The 15713-nt window shown below is 33.2% G+C and overlaps 1 protein-coding gene across 6 annotated transcripts in view; it reads left to right on the forward strand.

Moving 5' to 3' along the window:
* Positions 1-15713, forward strand: part of ATF7IP (activating transcription factor 7 interacting protein) — a 113100-nt gene that overhangs the window by 24766 nt on the left and 72621 nt on the right. For 2 of the 6 annotated variants that reach the window (XM_070494851.1, XM_070494856.1), the window contains exon 1: positions 11587-11641. The exons of the other annotated variants lie outside the window; for them this stretch is intronic. The gene's annotated coding sequence lies outside the window, so the exon portion shown is untranslated. Of the gene's footprint in view, positions 1-11586; positions 11642-15713 lie in introns of those variants that run through there. 6 annotated transcript variants of the gene reach the window in all.

A 15713-nucleotide genomic window follows, 5' to 3' on the forward strand; every position in this document is an offset into this window, starting at 1 on the left:
TATCTTCATATTACATAGAAATCAGTTTTAGGTCTCTTTTCATTATAGTCCTGTTACTGTGTTCTCAGTTGTAGTGACACCAACTGGTACATACAGAGAGATGACATTTTGTAACCTTGCTAAACTGTAAAGTTTTAGTGTAAACGTACCATTTTGAATTTATCATGAAAATCACACTGCTTATGTTTTCACAAATGGCTCATTGACATACATTAATGTATGTTCATATATATAGCATGGTCAAGTTTGCCAGTTCCATTGTTATCCTTTCCATTTCCACATATTTACATTTATCTCAATTTTAACAAAGTGGATTTCAGTCTAAAACTAAAATGAATTTATTAACTAGAAATTCCATTGAATTGAATATTTTATTTTTTAAGCTAGGTGAAGAGTTCACAGGCATTTGTTATTTTTTTTGAATGCCTGAAAAATTGCATACAGAAAAACAAAATCTCATTGAAATAAAAATAAAGAACTATATGAAATAAAGAATATATAACCATTACTGAAAGATATGAAGATTTGTATTTATAAAGAGATGCAAGTGTGTATGTCTATTAATATCAGTATGGCCAGTGATAAAATATATTACTGATAGATAGAATAATTTTGAGGGGATGAGTGTAGGGAGGTGAGTAAGTAGGGTGAAGTGAAGAGTAGTAGTGGGGCTTGCTTAGAAAAGTAGAGGAGGAAAGGAATTCTATTAGGCAGTTCTCTGCTCTTTGCCTCCCTCTCTAGAAGTTAAACAGCAGGCTCTTTCTGCAACATAAAAGTATTAGTTTTAGGTGGGACTGCTAGTTCTCAAGATTCTGAAAGGCAGTTGGTTCTTTACTACTACGTGGATGAATACTTAAAAACTAGAGGCCAGCAGTGATAGAAACCACGCTCATGTTTCAGGGGCACGAACTGTTTCCTCTTGCCTTTTGACATTGTTGCTTGGGCTTTTAAAAATTATTGTTTTAATGTATGTTCTCTTAAAGTATAAAACTTTCTATGTTTGTGTGTGGTTTTATCTCAGTAAATAATTTCACTAGGATTGGAGAATGGCTATGGTAGAAAGATATCAATTTTGATGAATGTGCTTGATGTTGAATGGGGAGAAAGTCATGTTTCTTTTGGTCTGGAGAACACACATATCTAAAACAGTTGGGAAATCTTTTCAGACTTCTCTCCAGCCATTGTTTGTGAGCATCTTGGGCTGGGAAGATAAGTTGAAATGGACTGATTGGTTTTTACATATAGATAAAGAGGCAAGAAGTTGTTAGACCAAAACAGTAGTTTACTGAATGCTATTAGAGTTACGGGTCATAGCAAAGAAAGTGAGGGAAATTAGGACAGAGGAGTATTCTGTATGGAGACAAATAAAGCTAAAAGGAAGCTTGTAAAACAAAGATAAAATCATGAGGATAAAGATGTGTAATATTTGAGACTACTGAAGTTCAGTGTGAATGATCACAGGGATAATCAGATAAAACTTGAGGGGGGATAAAACTTGAGATTTTAGTTCCTGTCTTCCTCTTAGACAACAAAATTTATTTAGCAAACAATGTGGAATCACAAAATGTTCCATGTGAAGTGGAGCTAAGTGGTCCAGTCGTTTGCACGTTGCACAGGAATCTACTATTTGGTATTCCTGATGGGGAATTACCTAATTTTTGCTTCAAAATTTCTAATGACAGAAGGGAGAGTCTCTAATTTCATAAGGGAGTTCCTTCTTTTGTTGGTCATATGAACAAATTAACATTTGTTGATTTTAAGACAAAGTTGGCCTTTCCTTTCTTTTTGTTTCTGCCCCCTGCCTTCTGTCTGTCTTTTTTTCTCTGTGTCTGTATCTCTTTATTTGACAGATCTGCACTATTTAAAGAAAGCCATTAAAATTCCCTTGGGTTTTCTAGGTTAAGTATTCTCCATTTTCTCAACTGTTCCTCATCAACATGTTCTAGGTCATTTTTAGCCTGGTCGTTCTCTTGTATGTCCTACTGTTTTAAAAGTTCGTCTTTATCCTTGATGCTCAGAACTAAATGTAATACTAAAAAAATGTCCCCCTTCTCTTTGGCTGTATACCTCTGTTCTGCAGTTTAATTTTGCATTGACGTTTTTGGCATCCACCTACACTGCTGAATTTTGTTGAGTTTGCAATAAATTAAAATACCTCAGTCTTTTTCACATAGTCCATTGGTAACCTTTAATAAACTTGAATATTTGAACCAAGTGTATTACCTTGCGTTTGTAGTTGTCTTCTTCGTAATAGCTAATATTTATTATGCTTTCTTTCAATTCTCCTTGCTGTATTTTCCCCTTGTTAATAGTCTTCAAAGAACTGCCTTTTGGTTTCATTGATTGCTTGCTATTTTGTTGAGTTTTCGCTGATAATTTTCTGCTTTTATTGTAATTCCTTGCTTTGGGTTTATACCTTTCCTCCTTTACTAGTGTTTTTGTCTGTGCTTTCTTATTAATGTGTGCGTTTAATGCCATCAGTTTTCCTTAGAGTATCATTTTAGTTGAATTTCCTAGGTCGTATTCTTTTAATACTTTGTTGTTATTATTATACCACTGATTTCCTCCTTAATCTAAAAGACTTTTTAAAAAAAAATTTATAAGGAGATACTTTTCCTGTCATTTCATTGTTGTTTATCTAACTTTATTATGTTACGGCCAGAGAATGTGTCCTTGTGTGATTTTTTTTTGTCTTTGAATTTATTAATATTTTCTTATCACCAGATAACACAATCAATAATAATGTACGTTGGATGTGTTCATGAAAAATGCGTATTCTGGGTTTTTTGGCTATTCAATTCTATTTATTTTTCTTTTTTCTAGCATGTTAATTGAGAAGTGCATTCTTTATATTACTTTTGTTTTCTTCAACTATAGATTTCAGAAAGAGATATGTTTATCTCTGATTGTGGATTTATTAGTTTTTTCCTGAAATTTTTCAACCTGTTTTTGTTTTATGTGATTTGAAGCGATATTATTTAGGTATATCAAAGATAGATGTTTCTAATGGATTGTGCCTTTTATCAATAGGAAATATTTTTTTTGTCCCATCACTTAAGTTTTAATTTGAATTCTTTTTTATGTGTAATATATAAGTTTTACATGTATACTTACCATTGTTTTTTAGCATTTGCCTAGTGTATCATTTTCCATTCCCTAATTTTCAGCCTTTTTATGCTATTTTATTATAAGGTGTGTCTCTTGTTTATAGTACATATCTGATGATATTTTTGTCATTTTACCCAGCTTGAAACTTATTTTTAGACTGATGGTTTTCTTATTTTTGTACCATATTCTGCAACCCCTAAATCTATTAACTTCCATCTTGTAATTATCTGGGATTTTAATTTCAGAATATTTATTTTTAAGACGATGCATCGTCAATTATTTCATCCTGCCTATGAATTTTACTTGTTTTTTAGAGCATTGCTATTTGCTTTATCTGAGTTCCTTCTTAGGGTCTTTTGCTGTCTTGTACCTGTTGTATATCTTCATGTAATTGTTTTACCAAGGGTCTGTTTCCTCAAACTTTGCTGAGAAGTAATATCTTTATTTCTCTATCTTGGTTGATTGCCAGTTTTTCTGGCAATAGAATTCTAGGCTAAAACTAACTTTTCCCCTGAACTTTGAGGATATTGTTAGTTATTTTAACATTCAGTATTGGTGATGACAAGTCTGATGTCAGTTTAATTCTTACTACTTTCTAGTTAAATGATTATTTTACTCTTCCTAAGTTACTAACATTTCCTCATATTGGTTTTAACCAATTAAAATCTTAACACAGGGGCCTGCCTGGTGGCATAGCAGTTAAGTTTGCATGCTCTGCTTTGGTGGCCTGGAGTTTGCCAATTTGGATCCTGGGCACGGATCTATGCACTGCCTATCAAGCTATGCTGTGGCAGGCATCCCACATATAAAATAGATGAAGATGGGCACAGATGTTAGCTCAGGGCCAGTCTTCCTCAGCAAAAAGAGGAGGATTGGCAGTGGATGTTAGCTCAGGGCTAATTTTCCTCAAAAATAAAAAACACAAACAAAAACCACAATATGTCTAGGTGTTAAAAAAGTATTTTTTGCTTGTTTAATTATTCTGTTTTGGTAATCAGTAGGCCTTTTCTATGGAAAATGTATATAGTTGTTAGCTCTGTGAATATTTTTTTCTTTTCTTATTTTCTTCTCTCCGTTTTTCCTAAAAGTCTTCTTCAGTGAAAGTTGTTGCTTCTGGGTATGTCCCTCATGTCTCTTTTGACTTTCCTGTTTTTCCTTTGTATAATATTTTAGAGAATATCTGGTTTTCATTCAGATTCAGGTCATGTCAGCTGTATCCATGCCACTCGTATTTTGAATTTCTAAGATTTCAGATTGATTTCTTTTTATATTTGCTTGTTCTTATGGGTGAAATAACATCCCATATACTTTGAAGATATTTAATATGTTATTTTAAAATGTTTTCTGGGGGCTGGGCCCATGGCCGAGTGGTTAGGCTCCGCTTTGGCAGCCCAGGGTTTCGCCAGTTCGAACACTGGGCACGGACATGGCACCACTCATCAGGCCGTGCTGAGGTGGCATTCCACATGCCACAACTAGAAGGACCCACAACTAAAAATGCACAACTATGTACTGGGGGGCTTTGGGGAGAAAAAAGGAAAAATAAAATCTTTAAAAAAAAATGTTTTGTGTTCATTCTGCTACTGATTAACAAGTTTTTTGTTTGTGAGATTTGGCACCTAACCTTTTTTAAAAAAATTCTTGATTGTACTTATTTTTGTATTTGAGATTTCCTATTTTACTTTGAGTGGATGCTGACTCAAGTGATTGTGAGGGGTGGGGAAGTGGTACTTGCTGCTCATAAGATATGCTGGGAATTTGTCTTTGGGTGGTAGCCTCCTTTCCTTGTCTCTTCTGGAGCTTAGTGTCTATGTGGATCACTACTCTATCCACATTCATAAATGTCACTGCTGCCCTGGGTTAGCATTAGCATGGAGAGATTGGGGAAAGTCTAATGAGCTTAGCTGTTAAGATACAAATTATGTGAATGTGTTTTTATTGTGAAAATTAAAACTAGCTTAACAAGTCTAAATGAAAGTCTAAATTTATATTCCCTTATCTCTCTCCAAGTGAAGTACTGTAACTGGTTTGGCATTTATCCTTCCCTACTTTAAAATATCACTGGCATCCATATATAAATGTTTAGAAAAATGTTATTTTGTGTTTTAAAACATAATGGCATAAAAAATGGAAACATTTATTGACTACTTCTATATGTAAGTGCTTTCTATCTATTATCTCATTTAATTCACAAAACATTTTTATGAGGACATGCATTGTTGTAGTCTCAGTTTCATAGATGAGGATACTGAGGCAAGGAGAGGATAAATATCTGAGATAGGTCACTTAACTAGGAAATGATAGTACCACTATTCAAATAGGTATGTGTGGCTCCAGCATCTGCAGTATAAGTACTAAGAGTTCTGCAGCGGCTTTGTTGTACACTTGATATTCATGCCCATGAAAGAGATCTACCAGATTCTTCTTAACTTCTTAGTGTTCTTTAGTGTGGATGCTCCAGTATTTTTTTAATCTTTATTATTTTTATTTATTTATTTTTAGGAAGATTAGTCCTGAGCTAACATCTGCTGCCAATCCTCCTCTTTTTGCTGAGGAATGCTGGCCCTGAACTCATATCCATGCCCATCTTCCTCTACTTTTTATGTGGGACACCTACCACAGCATGGCTTGCCAGCGGTGCCATGTCTGCACCCGGGATCCAAACTGGAATGTGTGAACTTAACCGCTGCGCCACCGGGCTGACCCCTCCAGTGTTTTTTTTAAACTATGCTGTTGGTGATGGATATTAAATTTGTTTGTTTCTTTGCTATTACTGTACAGCAGTAGGTATCCTGATACATTCCCTTTTTTAGACATGTTAGTGTATCTTAGGATGGGTATCTCAGGTGTCTTTGGTCTGTCAAAGTGATGCACTATTCCTGCCTGTTTGCCCTTAAAAATGGTTATGACAATGAACTCTTCTACCAGCAGTGTATGAGACTACTCACTGCTGTATACTATTGCTAGTCATAAATAATTGTCAATCTGATGTGTAAAAATATATTTTCATTTTGTTTTGTCTTTCCCTAGTTGTTAGTGAACATTTTTTTATATTTGTTGTTTTATTAATTGCCTGTTTAAGTTTCCTTCTTTTTCTTTTGAATTGTCCTTTTTATTCACTAATAGATGTTCTTTTTTATTCTGGATACTAATCCCGTATCACTTTGCTTTTTACTTTTCATATATTTCTCAAAATTTGTGGCTATTTGCAGTACTTTCTATGTCTTTGAAATTTTCTGTTATTTCATATCTAGTCTATTTGCTATTGTGCTCATATGCTTAACTGCTATTTTGATCCATTCTCAACCATTTATTTCAAAATCCATGTATTCTCTATTAATTTGTGATACTTTTCTATCACACATTATATTCTTTTATTGCTTGTATCTGTCTTTTGGATAATTTATTGCATTCTTTTATTTTATACTTATGATAATTATTGCTTTGTCATATACTCTCACATCTGAGAGGGCGAGCATCATTTTTTATTACTTTTGATTTTCAATTTTCTTCCTATGTTTGCCGTTTTTTCCTTTACAGATTAACTTTTACAAGTTTGTCATGATACAAAAATATCTAGGTGACATTTTGGTTAGAATTACTTTTAATAAGTTTTATCCAAGAAGAATTGTTACTTTTTCTACATTGAGTCTTGTATCCAATATAGCTCTAATATTTCACATATTTTCATACCTCTGTGAATTTTTTCATATATGTTAGTGTTTCTAGGTACTTTTTTGCTATTCTGAAGTAAATATTTTCTTCATTATATCTTCTGACTCTGTTTGAACTCTTACTACTTTGGTCAGGATTTCTAGAACAATATTGAAGATAGTATCACACTTTTTTTCCCTTTAATGGAAATCCCTTTGGTGTTTTACCACTAAATGTGATGTTTCCTGTTGGTTTGAAGTAGCCTTTATCAGCTTAAGGAGCAATCTTTTTGTTCTTTTTATTTTTATCAGTGAATGTGTATTGAAACATATTCAGTGCCTTTTCAATTTCTGTTGAAAATGACTTGATTTTTGCAACCATTTTAGGTTAATAAATTTCTGAATATGCTTAATGTTTTCATTGTTAGAGGTTTAAAATTGAAAAACAGTGCAGTTTGGGGTATAAAGTTGGTCTCTTCTTTAAATAGTTAACCTGACATATGGGGATAAAGGAATTTGAGGAAAATACATCGTTTCTTGTGTGCTGGTCTTAAAGATCCAACAGAGAAAGTCTTGGTCATTTCCCACAGACTGTTCTCCTAGTCTCTTTAAGGTCTGTTCTTTGCACTATGCATTTATTGAGTCCATTGTTATACCGTTAACAGTGATGTGGCTAAGTGGCTAATCTTACGTCCTCTATTCTCTGGTAGAATAGCTTCAGAGTCTTTTTTTCAACATAAAAAAGATGATAAAAAGTTTAGGATAGAAATATAATAAATATTTGGAAATACCAAAATAAGGTCCTTGATTTGACTTTGTGAACCCTTGTAAAGAGCTTGGTGGCCTATTGCTTTTATCATTGTATCTTTTTGATATTTTTTTCTTTTCTTTTTCCTTTCTTTCCTTTTCTTCTTTTTTAAATTCTGGAGGCTCTAGGCTCAGTTAAATATTTTCATGTGGCAGAGAGCCAGATTTCCAATAGCCCTGAACTCAGCATGCTGCTGTTGCTTAGCAACTACTTGTGAAGTCTTGTGGATATAACTGAATTATGAATAGGATTATGAGCAGAAGATCAGTTGAAATTGCCATTGGAAAGAAAGGCATAGTCGTTTTCCCCCTTCCTATTTGAATTTGAGTAATTCTTTATGCAGAGTCAGTTTTCAGAAATCTGGCTTATGAAAATTGGGAGTACTAACCCTATCAGGAAGACAATAAGGGCTCTGTAGAGGTCTTGTTTGTAATTACACATTTGAAAGCATGTTTTTGATTATTAGGATTAAACAGTCTATCTTGGAGAGATGTCAGTTAATGGAAAATAGAGAGTCCTAATTTTCATGGTCATTCATGTAGAAAGATATCTATACGTTGTATTGCTGCCTATTTCTCTTCCACATTTATATTAAAGTGTACATGCAGTAACACTTTATCTTGGGCTGTATTTTTATATGTTTAATCCCATTGTTTCTTTAGAGTGTCTTAAAAATTGTCCTAGAATGGTGATAGTGATCATGTAGACATTTGATAAATATTGACTATGTGAATAAATCAACCTGTCTTTATCATTCTTAAGTAAAGCAGTGCATTTTGGAGTGGAACTTATTAAAAATTTATTTAAGAATCAAAACTTAAAGAATCTTTTCAGTTCTGATTTAATTTCCTTTTATTGCAGATGGAAAACTTCAGACCTAGAGATAAAAGGATTTTTTTAAGCCAAACCCCCCTGATCTGTGCTTTTTCTTCATCAGTCTCTCTTATGCATATCTAGAAGCTCTTCTTTTTGCACTCATATTTCATCAGTTTACACAGATTAATTGTATTCTGTAATTTATAATAAAAATGTACAACTGAATTGAGTAATAAGCACAACTAATATGAACAGGTTTAGATGAGGGCAGAAGAACACGAGAGATCTCAGTGTATTTGTGGTTATCAGTCAGTATGTTTATAGGCTGGGTAGAGAACATTGGCTCATTTGGTGTAATGGTCAGGAAGATGATTCTGAAGTATAGTGTTTTTTGGACAGATCTCTGCAGATTTTTTTAGGTTCTAAAATATGAAACAAAATGATAATTCTTGGTTTTAGAAAAGGAGCTCTGTTTTCTTAAAATACATCATAAACTTTTGATAATAGCTTCCAACAGACTACCCTGTGAAACTAAGCTTCTTAGGAACATTTGCGTGAAAGAAGATTATAGTCTTATGCATTGTTTGACAGGAAAACCTTAGAATGGGAATGTAGTTTTTCTTCTTTTGCTCCCTGGAGATGTGGTGGTCCATTCTGAGTTTTATGCCCAGGAGAGATCTTGCTATCAAAAGCATAACTTTTTTCCTTAAGTTCCAACTGCAGAAAGATACAGATTTACAGATAGGATTGACAGAAAAAGTTGTGGTAAATATAATTCTAATTATATCTACAAGGAGGGATAAGATACCAGTAATATTGTTTTGCTACAGAAGAGGAAAGCAATAGGTACCTAGAAGAATTTGAGTTTCCTCCAGGATATGAAAGAAGATTAGAGTTCTTCCTTTAGTTTAGTTATGTTTGTTATTAAAGTTAGACCTCTGTACACATAGGCTAGGGCCACAGAACATCTGGCTCCCAGCTGACATTTTAAACTTCTGTGGGTTCTTGGGAAGGAGGGTGAGAAGAGGAGGAAGAGAATGGAGAGATGGAGAGCGAAATTTCTGGAACTACGTAAATTTTTCCAGGGCATTTTAGTTGCTGCACTAATTGTTAGCACTAAGATGCCATTGATTCTTTAGTCCCTTCAAATTTAGATTGGAGTATGATAAGATGTGTGACTACTTTGAATAATGTTCTTCAAACATTGTGCCGTATCTGTTCTCTTGACATTAAACTGTCTGGTATAAATAAAAAAAAGTATTATAACTATTTTAAATAATACCTAAGAAAATATGAAGTGCTGAGATTTATATTTAAAGTGATATTTGACTTACATATCTGGAATTATCAAATAACTTTTCTCACTTGTAGTGCCTTGTTATCAAAATTTCATCCACTTGTTATATTGTCCCCCATTAATTATAACTCATAGGTTAATGCATCCTGCTTTCCTTTGTGATGAGGATCACAGTTTATTTGTTGAGATAAGTAAACAAGATCTATGTGCCTATTAGATTTAAGTTATTTTGAAGATGTGAATACAATCGTAGTTAGATTCCGTATATCCAAGTCAACATATAAATACAAGAATAAGGAAAATAAATAAGACAGTAAGCTAAATTACTTTTCATCCAGACCAGTGTTTAAAATAACAGTATTTATGTTTTTAAAAGCTTGGTTAAACTTAATTTTAAAATCTGCTATCCTTAAATGTTTAGATTAAAGGGATGTGTTAGTTAATGGATCGCTCCTTTGATTTCCTCCGTCCTTCAGTGGAGCTCCTTTTGTTACTTGAAAATGTTCTGCATTCCTGTGCGTTTTACAGGCATTGTTTCTAAGCTTTATTCATGATTAAAATAAGCCCTTTACATATAATTTTCATAATTAAATGTTTAGAATTTCCTAGTGTCAAATATATGAATTCATTTTGCATTTTGGATAACAGTGTCCAAAGAAAACATTTTAAAATTAATTCATCATTTCATTAAAACATTGAGGAAGGGTGTGAGGTAAGAAATGCATATAGAACATATACTTTTAACATGACTGTCTAAGCAGCCTTTTATTTCAACAGCTGTAATTTAAATTCTTGAAATTAAAAAGTTGGGTCTTTTTCTCTATTTTTTTGATTTGCTTATTTCTTACTAGCCCATAATCTTCATAGTTATTACATTGTTTGCCATCTTTAGGAATTGAAATCTACTCCAGAGTAAATTTGTAATGCACGGAGAAACATGCATATTAAGCATTATTAGCTTGGAAAGTTAGAATGATGAAATGTATTCTGTTATCTGGGTGATAGAGTGAGAAATATCAAGTATTGTCAACTTTACCCCACTTTAGGCAAAATTGAAAACCGGAAAATAGCAAGTATACGAAAAACCAAATATACAGATTATACTTTTACATGTTTAACTTCTACTTGACATGAACAGTAAGAGTTTGTTTTCCTCACTGACAGGAATTATTTTATTTTGATTGAGAAAACAGTTATTGAATGCCTTCTATGTGGAAGACACTACTGTATGTTGGAACAAGTTTGTGTTAAAAATGAATAAGGCATAATAATCTCCACCCTATTTAGAGATGTGCTTTTATAAGTTATTTAATCTTTGTATTTTTAATACACAGTAAACCGTCTTTTACCCATATCTCAGATTGCCAAATAATTGCGAGGAAAAAGTGCTAGGAAAAAATGCAGTGCTGTTCAGATTATGAGAGATTTTAGAGAGCCTTGAATGTATTAGACTCGTGATTAAAGCGCTTCATTATTCTCCTGAAAAAAGAAAAACACTTAAATATATATGTACATATATATACACACACATATATACATATATATAAATAAAAGCACATGGACAATGAATGGCATGTAACTTGAAAGTGGCCGATTTATTTAGCTTAGCGTTCATTTTTCTTTAATTGCCATGTAGTAAGAAAAGGTGCCAAGTTAATATTTTAGATGATGAAATGCAAGGCATATCTTTTTCCCCAAGAAAATAAACTGGTTTTCGTATTAGTTTGGCTCTCATATTCACTTCTATTCTGGGATTCAGTCTAGCATATTGTTTCTATTTTTAGGCTGTTGCCAGGCAGATTTAAAGTTTCTCCTCTTATGGTTGCCCAATATCTAGCTTTCTGATTGGTTTACATGAGCCTGCTTTCTTTAGCCAACCACAGTGACTATGCAAATTGTATTTCAGTTTCTGTTGCTGTGAGAGAACTGTTAAGATGGCTGCAGGGGGCTCCCTTTAGGGTATGTTTATTATTTTAAAGAAGATTTTCATCATTATATAGTAATAAGCAAAAGTAGACTTCTTTCAAAATGATCTTTAATTTTTTGAAATAGGAAATCTGACATCTAAATAAGTTTTATGAGGCTTGAAAAATGCCTCCTTTGTGTCAGGTTTGATTAATTTTAATGGTACTATGTCTTGCACTGTCAGAGGCAGCACTATGTGTAAGTGGGTATATGTTCCTTTTTGTTAGTAAATAAGATCCTGACTCTCCAAAGCAAGGTTGTCCTCTGTATGTAAACCTGCTATGTGAACATGTTAGCATATTAGTTTACAATTTTGTCAAAAATATTCTAGATTACTACCTTTGCTTCCTGAAAGAATAATTTGGTTTTCATTTAAAAATTATTTTAGATGTTAGTTATATGTATATAGCACACCATTCTTTTAGTCTGTATTTATTGAGTGTGTACTATGTGCCAGACACTTTGTTGCTCAATATTATACCAGAATACTTATTTTATTTTTTGTTGGTTTGTTAAATGACCTCTGAAGCACATCATAATGATATCAGCATATTTTAAGGAGACTTAAAATGTATTAATGTTATACTGGATACATGATGAGACATGCCAAAGTGTTTCATTAAACAATACATAAATATAGGTATTAAAGTCCATTTATAATAATTATTTCTAAAAAGATACATTTAAAGTACTGACAGATAGAGTCAATGGTGGCAAGACAGGTCTTACTGAATAAAGACAGTATTGATAAAATGTGACAAAGCTGTGTGTAACTCCAGATAGTTCAATAAGTATATCTCATTTTAAAACAAATTTACCAACATTAATTACATATAATGCCTTTTGGATATAATGCCAGTTTATAATAGAGGAGAATGCTTCTATTTTACTTAAGACCTTCTAGTTCTTCTGGTAAAAGATAGTTAATTGTGTTTTCCATGTGTAGAAGGTTTTATTAATATATGAACATGGAGTCTTCATTGGCACATGCTCAATACTGTTTTTTTTTTTTTTGGTTGATAAAATTTGTTTTCTCTTTTATTTTATGAATTATCTCATGCCCGTTACTACCATCCTGTGAGATAAGCATGCTATAGAATTCTGTCCCATGTAGGACCTGGAAAAAGAGTAACACTTATCTAAGATGAGCACGAAAAAGAACAAGGGTGCTGTTATTTTATGTATACTGCCTTGCATCACCTCTATAGTTACACATAGACTTGTTGGCCTATAAGTGTAAATGCCCTGAAGTGTGAACCAGTATTCAGGTTTCTTGGTATAGTTGTTTGCCCATGTCGGAAGTGTGACCTAGTAAAGGGAGGTTAGATTAAAAGCAAATGAAACACAAAATTTTCAATTGTAGTTCTTCTATTCTTTTTTTTTTAAATAACAGATTTATTGAGGTGTAATTCACGTACCATACAATTCACCTGTATAAAATGTACAACTCAGTGGTTTTTAAAATATTCACAGAGTTGTGCAACCATCACCACAATCAATTTTAGACCGTTTTTACTACCTCATAAAGAAACCCTGTACCCTTTAGCAGCCACTCCTGATTTCCTCCCAACCTGTCAACCCTGGGTGACCACTAATCTGCTTTTTGTCTTTATAGGCTTGCCTATTCTGACCATTTCATATAAACAGAATCATTCAATCTGTGGCCTTTGTGACGGGCTTCTTTCACTCAGCATATTTTCAGGCATGTTGTAACATTTATCAGTACTTCATTCCTTTTTATGGCTAAATAATATTTCATTGTATGAGTATACCACATTTTATTTATCCACTTATCAGTGGCTGGACGTTTGGGTTGTTTTCCCTTTTGGGCTATTATGAATAGTGCTTCTATGAGCATTTGTGTACAAGTTTTTGCATGGACATCTGTTTTTCTTTCTTTTGGGTATATCCCTAGGACTGGAATCGCTAGTCTTATGGCAACTCTATGTTTAACGTGTTGAGGAACTGCCAGACTGTTTTTCAAAGCATCTGCTCTATTTTACAATCCCACCAGCATTGTATGAGGGTTCCAATTTCTCTACATCCTTGTTAACCACACTTGTTATTTGTTGTTTTTTTGATTATAGTAATCCTGGTCTGTGTGAAGTGTTTCATTGTGGTTTTGATGTGCATTTCCCTGATGACTGATGATATTGAGCATCTTTTCCCGTTTATTGCTTATTGGCTTTTCTTTGGAGAAATATCTAGTCAAGTCCTTTGCTCATTTTTAAATTGGGTTGTTTGTCTTTTCATTATTGTTGTAACAGTTTTTATTTATTCTGGTAGAAACAGGTCTCTTATCAGGTATATTATTTGCAAATATTTACTCTCATTGTGTGAGTTGTCTTTTCACTTTCTTGATGGTGTCCTTTGCAGCACAAAAGTGTTTGATTTTGGTGAAGTGCTGTTAATCTATTTTTTTGTTGTTGTTGCTTCTTCTCTTTGGGTCATACAGGAGAAACCATAAGCACAGTTGATCATAAATGCAAGAGTTATTTCTCACCTGGCAGCTTTGTTTCATTGATCTATGTGTCTCTCCTTTTGCTAGGAGCACCCCGCTGTCAGGATTACTGTGGCTTTGTAGTAAGTTTTGCAAATGAGAAGTGGTGAGTCCTTCAATGTTGTTGTCCTTTTTCAAGATTGTTTTGGCTATTTTGGGTCCCTTGCATTACCATGTGAATTGTAGGATCAGCTTGTCAGTTTCTGCCAAGAAGATAGCTGGAATTTTGGTAGGGACTGCTTTGAATCATTAGATCAATTTTGAGAGTATTGGCATCTTAATATTAAGCCTTTTGATTCAAGAGTGTGGGATATCTTTCCTGTTATTTAGGTCATCTTTAATTTCTTCAACAATGTTTTGTAGTTTTCAGAGTATTAAGTTTTGTACTTCATTTTGTTAAATTTATTATTTTTGATTCTATTGTAAATGGGATTGTTTTCTTAATTTCATTTTGGATTCTTCATTACAAGTGTATAGAAATAAAATAGATTTTTTATTTATTGATCTTGTATCTTGCAATCTTCCAAACTCATTGACTAGTTCTAGTAAGTTTTTAGTGGATTCCTTCTGATTTTCTATATCTAAGATTTTTTCTTCTGCAAATAGAGAATTTTACTTTTTCTTTTCAAGTTGGATGACTTTATTTCATTTTCTTGCCTAATTGTCCTAGCGAGAACTCTCTAGTCAATGTGGAATAGAAGTGGTAAGAGCAGAGCAGACATTTTGTCTTATTTCTGATCTTAGGTCTAGAGCTTTCTGTTTTTCAGTATCAAGAATGATGTTAGCTATGGGTTTTTCCTAGATGACCTTTATCAGGTTGAGGAAGTTCCCTTCTAGTTTGTTGAATGAGTTCTGTCATTTTTGGCTAAGATGACTTATGGATGTTACTTTTTAAAAGGTAACTGAGTATTTGGGAACCTGGTGGTAATACTGTTCTAGCGAATACAGGAACCAGTCTGCATCCTGGTGAAATGGAGAGTCTCCTGTCAGATCTAACTTATTGCATGGATGAGTCTCAGCAATTATATTAAGTGAATTCTCCATTTTCAAAGAGATAGAGAAGAAAATTGTGGCAAATACCATATAGTTTATTGCTTAACATTCTAATAAAATAGAACACCCCGTGGTAGCAAATTTAAAGAATGAAGTGCGCAAGAAGGGTGCCTATGCTAGTGAAAACGACTCCGTGCTCAATTGGGTGTCTGGTTGACCTTACCCAGTTAAAGTTATTGTCTGTGTAATGGAATGTATGATAGCAACATGGTTATTGATATATTAATTCAGATCATATGTAAAGTTGAATTTATATAAATTGTCACTTAAATAAATGAGAAAAGAATATTCCTTGGTATTATGTCTGACGTATAATTGCCCCTTGATAAGTGTCGGTTCCTTTTTCTCCTTTTAAGGAGTGTTTAGTTAATGAAAAGGGGAATTCATAATATAGAAAAAGTATAAGGTATGCCTGAGAATAACAAACATCAAATTCAAGATTATGCTTATCTTTGTGTTGAGGAGTTGGGATAGAGAAGGAGGAGCGTACTATCTGGTGGTGTTACACAGATG

The sequence above is a fragment of the Equus asinus genome, chromosome 22, assembly GCF_041296235.1.
Source record: "Equus asinus isolate D_3611 breed Donkey chromosome 22, EquAss-T2T_v2, whole genome shotgun sequence".
Classification (NCBI taxonomy): domain Eukaryota; kingdom Metazoa; phylum Chordata; class Mammalia; order Perissodactyla; family Equidae; genus Equus; species Equus asinus.